Source organism: Tiliqua scincoides, chromosome 2 (genome assembly GCF_035046505.1).
Source record: "Tiliqua scincoides isolate rTilSci1 chromosome 2, rTilSci1.hap2, whole genome shotgun sequence".
In the NCBI taxonomy this organism is placed as follows: domain Eukaryota; kingdom Metazoa; phylum Chordata; class Lepidosauria; order Squamata; family Scincidae; genus Tiliqua; species Tiliqua scincoides.
The window spans coordinates 85436759-85445516 of NC_089822.1; the positions used below are offsets into that span (position 1 = coordinate 85436759).

The following is an 8758-nucleotide window of genomic DNA, read 5'->3' on the forward strand; positions in this document are numbered from 1 at the left end:
TACTGGCAAAGATTTAATTACTTCTAGTCATACTTTTTTATTCCCTTTGAGAATTCACAGGTTTTAAAATCTTTTGCTATCGAGTGTCCTGAAAATTCCTGGAGATGTAACTGTGTGGAGGAGGGGATAATATTTGAGTGCACCCAGAGATACAGATGACAATTTCTAGCAGCAATGTGCATAATAATAATACTACAGTAATGTAACTCAATACAAGAGTTTTTACTACAATAGTAATACTATGTATAATAATTTAAAAAAGTTATATAATGCTTTCTGAATGTACAAAACACTCTACATGTAATATCTTAGTGTTGTCCTCACAATAACCCTTTAAGGCTGTGGTTCCTAAACTTCTCAGCACCAGAACACACTTTTAGAAAAGATATTCTGTTGAGTCCCACCTAACTTTACAAGTCTAAAAAAAAGTTTCACTTTACTAGCCCCTCAAGCCTCTGTTTTTATCCTTTTTACTATGGGGAAGGTTGCCTTCTGGAGTGTTTGTTGAGCTACACTTTCATCAGATCAGGACCATTCTGGTGGCCTTATGGTCCCCTTTGCTTGGCATTCAATAAGTGCCAAGGTACATTCACCTACTAATGAGTAAATGCACATTTGTGCCTCAGTTTTGCTTTCTGTGGGGCTCAATACATTTTCCATGTCAGCTGGGGGGGTGTCTTTTTTTCTTGAGAGTTTGTTTGGGCTTCAGATTGGAATCATTCTGGTGGCATTGCATTCCCCTCAGCCTTCTCTTCAAAGTGAACTGAAGCATGGTTGTCTACTCATGAGTAAATATGCACTTGCTGCTCTTTTTGGTTTTCATAGGGCTCAATACATTTTCCTAGTCAGCTGTCAGCTTGTTAGTTTAGCGACCCACTGAAAATTGGGCTGCAACTCACTGATGGGTCCCGACCCACAGTTGAAGAACCGCTGCTGTAAGGTAGGAATTATTATCATCTCCATGTTGTAACTGAGGCTGAGAGGGACTGGCTCACCTTGGGCCATCTAGAAAGTGTTGGAGTTGGTGCAACTCCATCTGCTGTCCAGAGGGGGCAGGATGCTGTCCAGAAGGGGTCAAGCTATGGCCCAGTTAATCTGACCTTTCTACCTGTTCTCTCTGTGATCCTTGTGGGGTGTGGCCCTAACCCTTTATCCTTCCCTTCTCCTCTGACCACTTCCTCTTGTCCTCTGACCACCGACCTGTTAAGATGGCGCACACCAGGGCTCTGATGCCCAGGCCATCTTGAGCACAAGGCATGCAGGGCGAGGCGGCTCTAGGGCCTTGCTATCTCTAAGTAATAGCTGAACCTCTGATCCTAATCAGATGCTGTAAATATACACTCAATGGAACTGTAAGTAAATAACTTCTTTTTGCAACTTTAACAAGCCATTGCCTCTTTGTCTTTTTTATTGATTAGCAGTCAGCCGGGTGAGGGAGGTTCCTTGGGGTGATACCCAAAGGGGAGGGGGTCATCTGCTGCTTAAGCTATTCTTCTTCCCCCCAAAGAGGAAATTATTTTTTAATTTCTTCCAACAGAAAGTTGACAGCAGATGCGAGATCTGAACTGGGGACTCCTGATTTGATGCTCAGTCTCTCGGCCACAATGCTACATTATCCAGCCACCAGAACCTTGTGCTTTGCCATGAGGGAGCAGTGACTGTAACTGGGGCTATGTTCAGATGTGTCTTCTTTCATGCTGCTATGTTCATACAGGGCAATTGCCAAATGTCTAAACCAGCCTTGAGTCTACATTACATTGTTTTGGCTGTTTTTTAAAAGAGCATTCATGAAGTGGCACTTTCGAGGAGAGATTCCCATTTGTCTTGTTGTCAATGCACTTCTTGGAGTTGAGTGAGTAATTTGTCTTGCTGATGTTTTGTATATATTCAGAAAAATTGCCCTTAACTGGCACATCCATATAATATCCTGTGCCCATTTAATCTGGAAACGTGGGCCAGTCTGCTTACTCACACATTACTGCCAAAAGTAGAATTGCAGCAACAGGTGTAGACATTTCTTTATTAAGAAAAAAGAACAGGGGTTGTTTGTTACCTTTTCAAATGTTGGTGCTAAATATGGATATGCATGTAATAGTACGCTATCACAGTGGTTCTCCAATGTTTTAGCACCAGGACCCAGTGGGTCTCCAAACTCAGTCTGGGGGCCACATCTGGCCCACGGGAGAATTTTATCTGGCCTATGGCAGAGAAAGCTTGACTGTTCTGGCCTGCAGCAACCTGCTGATGGGCTGGGAATGCAGAGCCTTGTGTGTAGAGAGATGCTTCTGCTGAAAAGGCTTCCCCAAAGATTGCATCAGAAGGCCGAGAGAGAGTTCAATGCCCCCCCCCCTTTCTGTGTGTATGAGTGTGGCCAGTGCTTTTTTTGTAAATAAAAAGGTGCAGGAACTCACAACTTGTCAATATTTATTTATTTATTTATTTATTTATTTATTTATTTATTTATTTATTTATTTATTTATTTTTAAACCATAAACTGACAATCAGCCTGAAGAAAACACAGGTCATGGTTCAGGATGTGGACTCACCTCCCTGCATTACAATCTCTGCACATGAACTGGAGGTTGTCCATGACTTTGTGTACCTTGGCTCAACGATCTCCGACACTCTTTCTCTCGATACCGAGCTAAACAAGCACATCGGTAAAGCAGCTACCACGTTTTCCAGACTCACAAAGAGAGTCTGGTCCAACAAGAAGCTGACGGAACATACCAAGATCCAGGTCTACAGAGCTTGTGTCCTGAGTACACTTCTGTACTGCAGCGAGTCATGGACTCTTTGCTCACAACAGGAGAGGAAACTGAGCGCTTTCCACATGCGCTGTCTCCGACGCATCCTCGGCATCACCTGGCAGGACAACGTTCCAAACAACACAGTCCTGGAATGTGCTGGAATCCCTAGCATGTATTCACTGCTGAAACAGAGACACCTGCGTTGGCTCGGTTATGTCGTGAGAATGGATGATGGCCGGATCCCAAAGGATCTCCTCTATGGAGAACTAGTGCAAGGAAAGCGCCCTACAGGTAGACCACAGCTGCGATACAAGGACATCTGCAAGAGGGATCTGAAGGCCTTAGGAGTGGACCTCAACAGGTGGGAAACCCTGGCCTCTGAGCGGCCCGCTTGGCGGCAGGCTGTGCAGCATGGCCTTTCCCAGTTTGAAGAGACACTTGGCCAACAGTCTGAGGCAAAGAGGCAAAGAAGGAAGGCCCATAGCCAGGGAGACAGACCAGGGACAGACTGCACTTGCTCCTGGTGTGGAAGGGATTGTCACTCCTGAATCGGCCTTTTCAGCCACACTAGCTGTTCCAGAACCTCCATTCAGAGTGTGATACCATAGTCTTTCGAGACTGAAGGTTGCCAACATCTATCTATCTATCTATCTATCTATCTATCTATCTATCTATCTATCTATCTATCTATCTATCTATCTATCTATTTTTAAACCATTTTTTATTGGAGAAATAAAATATTTTTTATGTGCTTCCCCCCTAAAGATGAACTTACTTCTGAGTAGACATGCATAGGATTGGGCTGTCAATCTCCACATCCCCTTCCCCCTAGCTATTTTTTCTACACATGGGGAAAAATACTGTACAGGTGCACTTGTAGTGTGTAGTATGTAGTGTGGCACTACTTCGAGGAAAGGAAGCAGTGAATGGATTCCAAAAAATGGCTTACATGAGTTCCATGTAATAAAATTACTCTAAGCAACTGTGGGAGTAAGAACAAAAAAGGACTTCTTACACAAGAGGGGTCCTTAGGTGCACACAGAAACAGCTACATTTGCGAACAAGCGACTAAATATGGTTTAATTCAGGTATCAGAATACTCTGTGTCTTTGGGAAGGCACTTGGTATGCAATTGTATGTTCTCTGCTGCCCTGAGCAGCTGCTGTGCATTGCTGGAGAGGAGCTGCAAACGCTGGCTGGTGGAGGGCATGCTTGTGGGGGAAGGACTTCCGGCAAGGCTGGATAGCACGTTGTACACACGGAGAATCCCTTTTCACCTGCCCTTAGCATGTGAAAATGGGTGCAGATATATATCTCTGCAAGGATTAAGAGCCCAATCCTAGGTATGTCTACTCTGAAGTAAGTCTCGTTCTAGTCAATGGAACTTACTCCCAGGAAAGTGCCTAGGATTGCAGCCTAAGAGCCCAATCCTATGCATGTCTACTCAGAAGTCCACTTTAGTGAATGGGGCTTACTGTGGATAGGGTGGCAGCCTCAGGGCCCAATCCTGTGCCTGTCTACTCAGAAATCAGTCCCATTAGAGGCAGTGGGGCTTCCTCCCAGGAACGTGTGGAGAGGACTGCAGCCTCAGAGCCCTTCCTCTGCCTGTCTACTCAGGCTGCAAGGCTATGACACTTTCCTGGGAGTAAGCCCCATTGAACACAATGGAACTTACTTCTGAGTAGACATGCTTGGGCTCTCAGGCTGCAAGGCTATGCACCCTTTCCCAGGAGCAAGCCCCATTGAGCACAATGAGACATACTTCTGAGTAGACATGCCTAGGCTCATGCTGCAGACTGGCACAGGGGCTGCACCAGCCAGCTTCCTTCCCCTCCTCCTCTGCCAAGCCAATACCTGGGCATTCCGTGGGTGCCGCAGCCCGTCTCCCTGGCTGGCTGGCTGTCCGTCCTCCTCCTCAGCGTTGGCGTGTATCCCCCCGTGCCCTCCACCGGCTTGGAAGCTGCTCTGGGAAGCAGAGTGCGGGGGGAGGGGAGGCAGGCTGGGCTCAGGCGAGAGCTTGGAGATGGGGCAGGAGGGGGTCGTTGTGCGGTCAGGCAAGGGCCAGGCGCCCACCTACCCTGCACCCCCCAGCACCCACCCAGCAAATGCCTCTATTTCGCTCTCCCCCCCTGGAATGCCTCCAAAGGGGAGGGGCCCCTGCAAAAAGGTGCCGGAACTCCGTCCCCCCACGTTCCATTAGAAAAAAAGCCCTGAGTGTGGCAAATACAAGAGTAACTTCTGCCTGATTCTCAATGGCCCAAGATTATAATACACCCTTTGGAGGCCTGGGAGGAGTTCCAGAAACATTCAATAACCTGATCAGATTGTTGGTCAATCAGTCCCATCTATCGAATGCAAACTGAAAGCATGTTTTCTCTTTACGAACTAATTTGTTTCTCAGATTTCTCCCAACTTCACTTATTACTCAATTGTTCCACAACTCTTTATACCTCCAACACATTAATTCTCTCCCCAATCTTGCCAAATAATTTTCCCTTTAAAAAATGTTTTTCCAAAAATATTGATTTTCTATCATATTCTTATTTAAAAATTCATTCTCCTAAAATTAATTTCCCTTATCAAAATCCATTCCTCCTCTTCCTGTGCAAATCAATTTTGCCTTCTGCTCCCCCCAATTCTTTTTCAAAATCCATTCCCCCCTTCCATCTCTAATGTATTATTTATTTATTTACTGACCCTTGGCACTGTGTCAGATATATGATGTTGCCTTTGTGTTGAAAAGTTTGAAGACCCCTACTCTAGATGGTCACACTCGCATGCACCTGGGCTTACCATCACAAATTCAACACAAATATAAATATCCACTTCAGCATTTAAGTAGTCTGAGAGATGAGACTCGGACTCTCTTGTGGACTCTCTTGTCTCTTGTGGTGATTCCAGGAATCAGCTTCAGAAAGAAAGGTAGTGGTGTAACTGACGTACAGGAGGGACTTGAATGGGGGAACTAGATTGGGGAAAATATAGACAGGGAATAGGAAATATGTTGCCTGGCATGTTCTTCTTTAATTGTTGCTTGATGCATTTATCTACATGTTAATGTGGTGCAGGGGCATGCCAGGTGGGCATAACCCAGTCCAGTTTCGAGGCATTTTGCTTGGCCGATGTCAGTGAAGTTCCCATAGGGATCCAATGGGCCACTGTGAGATACTAGATGGGCCCTGCATCATCAGTGGTATGATCCAACCCCACTCTGAATCTGACTCCTCATGTATAGAGTTGCACACACTTAAGAGGGCAAGGAACTCTTATGAATAAGATGAAGAACACAGAGTAGTTTTAACAAATTAATAGGGATTAATGCTAAGATTCTTTTGCTGTGTGTAGCCACAAGCACGCTATAGTTGTCCTTTAGAATCATCCTTGCCCTTTCAGTTTAGAATAGGCCATTAGTCTGTGACTAAACCAGAACATTCTAAATACTGGCCTGGATTAAGGACTGGCTTAAGCTGTTTCTGCTCAACGTTGCATTTAAGCAACAGGGACGAAATGTGTACACCTGTAGACCGGGCAAATATGGGTTAATTACAAATAGCGCATGCATATTCATGGCCTCATGCAGCCAAGGAGATTGCATCCTTCCCCTTGGTGTATTTTGCTATGTTCAGTTCACCAGCAGAATGAGAATATGCACAGCTCTCCGACAGCTAAATTCTAACTAAACCACACCCTCCTACCAATGTAGCCGTGCCAACAGAGTGTGTGCTGCACCCTGAGGGAAGCAGTCCTGGAGGCCTTCTCAGGATGAGCTTTGGCTTCCCCAGTTGTTTTTCTTGCATCTGGTTGGCAACCTTCAGTCTCGAAAGACTATTGTATAAGCCTACAGCACCCAGTATTCCCAGACGGTCTCCCATCTAAGTACTAACCAGGCCTGACCCTGCTTAGCTTCCAAGATCAGACGAGATTGGGCATGTGCAGGGTTGGTGTTGCAGAACCAAGGAGAGTGAGGGAATGGGGAAAGGAATGGAGGTAGCATCCTGGAGCACACCAGTGCCATGGAGATCCACCACTCCCTTCCCCATTCTGCCTCCCACCTGGCACCTTCCCCACCCAGTCACTCCCCTGTTCCTCCCACCACCTTCCCCCACTGCCAACTTACCAAGGCTGGTGGTCCGGCCGGTAGTAGGTGGCTCCTCCATTGGCATGTGTGCACAGCCACCAGCCATGTGCGCTAGTAGTCTCACCATGTGCACTGTCACAGTGGCGTTTCTGCTGGAGGAAGGCCTAGTTGGAATTGGGCCCCAAGTCTAACTAGGTAGCTATACATTGTTTATGGTGAAAATGTTACAGTTTTGAAATTGTGCCTCTGATTTGCTTTATGTCTGGCACTTTTACATAGATTGGGATCCCAAGAGCAATGATACAATCAGCAAAAGTTGAGTGTTTTAAAGGCCCACTGACATATGTAAAACTTCAGGAAACAATCCATCAATGCTTCCCCTAAATCAACATTCCCCTTAATTTTAGTAGATTGCTACCAAAGGCTTGGTGTTAAAGAGACATTTTCAAGAAAATGTGTTCAGGGTTAAGATGCAAGGGTGAACTGACCTTTCATGGAACCATGGGACCTTTGCCATTTATGATGAGAAAATTCAAATATGATTATATCCATCTGAGCAAAATCTCTCTTGGGGTCTAGATTGCATTCAAGTGGAAATCGTGTGGCATTTGAAAGTTTGGCTAGTATAGACACTCCTCACTAATACAGCCAAGATAGTTGTGGGTATAACTTCACCAATATTCAGATAGGCACACTAGTGTCAGTAAACACTGGAACAACTTGATGCTGGATTAAGAAAATCTAAATCACTGCTTTCTCCCATTTGAGTGCTAATACAGATAATGTACATACTACACTATAGCACAGCATGTGGCCCAACACTTCAGTTGCTCAGATGCTGATACTGAGAGAAAAACATTTATAGGTAGTTTTGCAACAAGTGTATCTAGGCAACTTGTATGATGACAAATCATAACATCTATCGCTAGATATTATAAGTAGAAAAAAGCCCACTTTTTCAATATCATATTTAAAACTTTTATATAGTGTTATTTATAAAAAAGAAACCCAAATAATTATTTTGCCCACATAAATGATCATTTGACTCTTACAAAAATATAAATAGTGAAACATGCTTGATTACTTGAAGCACAGCACGCCATACTAGCTTATTGCTCTTGTGTAGAAACTCATGTGATGGTTTTTATTTCCTTGTTGTAGCATTTATCACAAACATCAAGCTTTATCCTGTCCACATCTGTCAACTAATTTAATGGGAGGGTGGCACATGGAAGGTGGCAGATGAAGACCAAGTCAGGTTTTTCCCATTTTGGAAAAGAATGAATTGATCCTTAGCCTCTCCACACAACTCTCTTGCTTCTTTGATTAGCAATTGAGGGGGGAGGGATAACTGGTACTCCTCAGTTGGCCAGAATTTGCCCTGGTCCCACTAATTTCTGATTCCCGGCATGCAGAGGTGGATCTAGGTTATGATATGTAAGGCACAAGCTCTGGACACATCATGAAGGAGAGGGCACCACCACTGCACAGTAACTTCCTAGCCGACTCTCAGCTTCTGCCGAGCTGTTAAAAGCCTCCTCGGCAGAAGCTGAAAGTTGGCCAGAAAGTTGCTGGAGAAGGCATGGGGGGCAGCAGCCACATTGAGAAACCACCACTGTCTTCCTCCAAAACTGAAAGTAATGTCACAAGGTCATATGACGCCATGACATTACTGCCCCAGGCAGTGCTGCCCCTGGATAAGCTGGCTCTGCCAGCAGGCATTCTAGCTTGTAAAATCCATTGTTATCTACCCTTTCAATGTACTTTTGGGCAGGAACTATTGCCTATCTAACAGCAGTCCTGCAAAGTCCCTCACATTTCAAAGTCTGCATGCTGTCAAAGTGTTGGATGCGGTTCTCACATTAATGACTCAAATCTGGCAAGTGACTCTGTTCTTCTACCAAGATGCGCCATATGGTAATGCAGAGAA

General features: G+C 45.0%; 1 pseudogene; it reads right to left on the reverse strand.

The window, feature by feature from the left end:
• Positions 1–6585: 6585 nt before the first annotated feature.
• On the reverse strand, positions 6586–6702 carry LOC136642633 (5S ribosomal RNA; annotated as a pseudogene).
• Positions 6703–8758: the final 2056 nt, after the last annotated feature.